Source organism: Lathyrus oleraceus, chromosome 5, assembly GCF_024323335.1.
Source record: "Lathyrus oleraceus cultivar Zhongwan6 chromosome 5, CAAS_Psat_ZW6_1.0, whole genome shotgun sequence".
NCBI lineage: Eukaryota > Viridiplantae > Streptophyta > Magnoliopsida > Fabales > Fabaceae > Lathyrus > Lathyrus oleraceus.
In genome coordinates this window covers 473,184,718-473,189,280 of record NC_066583.1, presented here as the reverse complement: position 1 = coordinate 473,189,280, position 4,563 = coordinate 473,184,718, and positions in this window count along the sequence as shown.

The following is a 4,563-nucleotide window of genomic DNA, read 5'->3' as shown; positions in this document are numbered from 1 at the left end:
GATTATCCTAGATCGAGATTCGAAGATTATTTCTCAATAACAGTTCAAATCAATATGTAAAACAAGTAAACAAGGATAACACCGACATAAATTCATAAAAAGATTGTATATAATGCCACGATCAATAAAAATACATACTGTTATAAAGAATTTACATCCAATCCCAACAAGAAAGGGATTTAGCTACTCATGATAGCTAGATACCAAGAGAAGAATGAAGATGAACATGCATGAATCATGATTTCCCAACGATTGATGCGAACCCAACTTCCGATCTTCAAGAAGTACCGTCTCATGTTGTTTTTTAAGTTTCTCTCTCTCTCCAAAATGTAATATATCTCTCAAAATAACAACTAATAGATATTTATAGAAAACTAAATGTTCCAGACCGTGCTAAGCCCCAAATTCGACACTCAATGACAAATCCAGAAAAACAAATTAAACCTCCTTAAATGGCGCTAAGCGCCAGATTTTGCGCTAAGCGTGGAAGCTCCTGCCTCAGTAACTCAAAGCATGCTTTGAGCGTGCTAAGCCCCACCTGAAGCCTTGATTTCCAAAAATTGCTTGTTGAGGTTATTTCTTCTGCTTTTGATGTCCAAAGCTCCTCCAATGCAAACATACCTACAAAATGAGTTTCAAATTATCAATATACATAATATTTACAGATAAGTTGAGGTTTTGACTCGTGAATCTAAAGAATAAAGTTAATAAGTTCCATCTTTTTCATGCATAAATTCACTACAATTTGACACTTATCAACGGTAGAATTCCTTGTTTTCCGTTTAAGCTCTATTAATGCTTGCTAGCTTGTTGAGTTGACTGACTTGTGGAATTTGATGTTTAATTAAACTTGCATAGCTTCCCTTAAAATTCGTTGTTGTATCATTTATTTTGTCTGGTTGTTACTTAAATTCTGATTTGAGAAGAATCCTTTTAAGTGTTTTTTATTCGAAACCCTAGGTTTGAGGATCTGAGATAGGTTTTGTTTGTTTGTTAATTTTGGGGTTTGTTTTGTGTTTAGAGGCGCAGGATGAAGAAACTTTGGGTTAATAGTTTAGGGTTTGGAGAAGTTTTAGATTCGATTAGATTTTTCTCTGATCTAAAGGTTTGAAGGAAATTTATAAATTTCTGAGTTCATATTTGAACTTAGAAGGGTGGCTTTATGGGGATGGTCCTTTTTTGGTTGAGGTGGCTGGAGAAGAGGGGCGGCGCCGCCGTGGGCAGCCGCTTGCCACCGTCTTCTCTAACGAAGAGGTAAGTTGTACTTTAGGTTTAGTTGCAGAGCATTGAGTTGAGGATTGAAGAGAGAGGGTTGAGGTTTCAAATTAAACTTCCTTTCTCTCTATTGATCGTGTTTTAATCACCATTCCCTTCTTTCTCTTACATGGCAACCACGTGTGTGGCACCCCACCAATGACAGTCCTTGATGTTGCCATGCATCAGGTTGACTCTTGGTCAACTGGGGATCCCATGTGGATCCCCCACCATAAGGTCCATGCACACGCACACACCACCCTTAGATCCTTTTCGCTCCCTTGGTCAGCACATCCAATGATCTAGAGAGAGTCAAAACTTTGACTCTCCCTCATTGGACCTTCTTTGGTTCGGGATGGATCGCTTTTTGCACCCCTACCTTTCTTGTGTTTTCCTAGTTTGTTTGTGGACCTTTGGGTTGGACCGAATTCATGTATGCACCTCCATGACTGCTGTTGTTTCTTCTGATTTTGGGTCATTGGGCTTGTTTCTTTTACTTGTATTTAATTACTTGTTTTTTTAGTATAACATTAACATTAATCAACAATTAAATGATAATTATATAATAATATAACTCTAAAAATATTTTCCATTATTTCTTTTTATTTTCTTTTTTATGATTGTTTATTTAATTTATTTTAATTTTTTATTTATTTAATTATTATTAATCAATTAAGTAAATGTTTATTAAGATTAAATCAATGAATATAAGTAGTTATAATTTAAAAAAAAATCACCATTTATTTTATTATTTAATTAATTGTTATTTATTTAGTTAATTGGTGCAAAAATTGAATAAATAAATATATGATAATATATATTAAATAATAGAATAAATAATTATGACTTTATTCTAAAAATCTTAGTCCAACACTAAGTATTTTTCTCTAAACCCGATTTTTTTTTACCTCGATTCAAATATTTTCTCCTGATTAAGTTTAGTGCAAACATTTTTCTTAATTAAACAAGAAAGAAGAAGATTCTTGGAGTCTTGCATTCCTTGAATCTTCAAATGAATTCTCTCGAGGCACACGTCTTGGGTGAGCTTTTCATTCACTCTTTTCGTTTCTAAAAACACTTAACTTAAAAACATGGACAACAAAAGGGGTGATTGGAGTCTAACATTCCAGTGAAACCTTTGAAAAATTAACTCTGAGACACACGTCTCATTCTTGTTAAAAGTTAATTGTCCATCAAAACAATTTCTTAAATACATTGAATGAAAAAGGTATTGTTGGAGTCTAGCATTCCAGTAATACCCTGAATAAATTGTTCTGAGGCGCAATCTCGTTCTTATTGAATATTCTTCATTCACCTTTAAAAAACATTCAAACACATCAAACTTATTTTCTCTCCCCCGTGCGATCGAAAACCTTTTGCAGGAGAAGATTTATCTAATTCTTTCTAATGCATACACAAACTAGCGCTTAAGTTTCCCCTACGAACATACAAGTCTACATTTAACCGTTAAAATATGATCTAAACATGTGTTCACCATAACGCACTTTAATCAATCAAACTTTTTTCAAAAGAACCACGCTTAATCCTTTCTAATGTGTATACAAACTAGCATTTAAGTCTCCTCGCAAGCATGAAAGCCAAAGTTTAACCCTTAGAACGTGATCTAAGTACTTGTTCGATAAAACAAACTTCAACTAATCAAACCTATCTTTTCTCGCCCCCATGCGATCGGAACCCTTTTACAAACAGGCATTGTTTAGTCCCTTCTAATGCATATACAAACAAGCGCTTAAATCTCCACCACGAGCAAACAAGCCAATGTTTAACTGTTAGAATGTGATCTAAATACTTGTTCATTAAAATCAATCAACCAACACTCATTTTCTACCAATAACTATGTAGCTTTGAGTTCTTCATTGCACTTAGAGATATGTAGGAGCGAGATTCAACGTCTCTTCAAGCACTATAACAAAAAATAACAAAAATATTTTTTATCTTGCCCAGAACTATGTCGCTTTGAGTTCCTCATTGTACTTGAGGATACATAGGAGAAAGACTCGCAATCTTGTCAAGCACCATAATAAAAAAAATTACGACCCTTCCTTTTCCTTTTTGCACTTTTGATCATTCGAAGAAAATAATTAACGACAACCAACATTCGATCGCAAGTTCAACTAAAAGGTTTCCGTTGAGTATAATAGACGTGAGGAGTGTTAATACCTTATCCTTACGTAATCGACTCCCGAACCCGAATTTGGTTGCAACGACCATTTTATTTTTTTAAATGTTTTATCGATATTTCCCTTTCCTTCATTGGAATAAATAAAGTTCGGTGGCGACTCTATTGGAATAATTTTTTCTGTAACTGTAACACGGTGGGAGAACTGACTTTAGTTAAATATTGCGGATAGCAAGAGTCGCCACCGACTTTTATTTTATCCAAAAGGAAAGGACATAAAAGAACAGGAAAGACCTTAAAAAGATTTTGAGTTCGGGGGGTAGGTTATACAAAGGGAAGGTATTAGCACCCTTTATATCCATGGTTATCCATGGGCTCTTAGTTACTTAGCTCACTTTGTTTGTTTGCAAGAGTGTAGTGTGTGATTAGAAAAATTTCTTTAAGTACTTTGTAATGACCCTCGTATGGGTGTATACAAAGCCTAGTTTAGAAATTGTGAGGTGTAAAAGTAATTTTGAAAAGTGTGAGCAAGTAACTATGAGATACCTACCCTAGATTAAGTCTTTCGTGTTCTCGTATATTCTTTCAATGGTAAGACTGTCCCTATTATTAAGGAATAGGTAGTCATTACCTTGGATGTGTTTAAGGGACGGGCGTAGGGTCATCGTATGGTCAATGAAGGCAACATAAGGGGTGTCTTTAGCAACTCGTAGGGACTATCATCATATTTACCAAAGGGACAAGATCATTATATCGTAGGCAACCTCGTAGGGACTTGATCTTTTAAGTTTATAGGGACTTGATGATTTTTCTGTTTGAAGGGACTTTGCTTAAGACACCCCTATTTTCGAGGGACTTGACCATTTAAAGAAGGCAACCAAGAGGAATACCCTAGGAAGTACAGATGGCGATCAAAGATCGACTTACGTGTGTGAGTGTTATTTTTCAAATATTTGTCTTGAATTTAATTTTCTAAGTTCAATTATTTATAGTTAGTTTTTTGCACTCCCTAAATTACTAACCACGCAATAAATATTTACAAAAATAAAAGCAAGAAAAATAAATTCCTAAACTATTACATGGCTATGGGACAGATACATAATAATCAGGCGAGAAAGAATAAATTTACAACCTATACATTTGTTCCTAATATTATAAATAAAACAAAA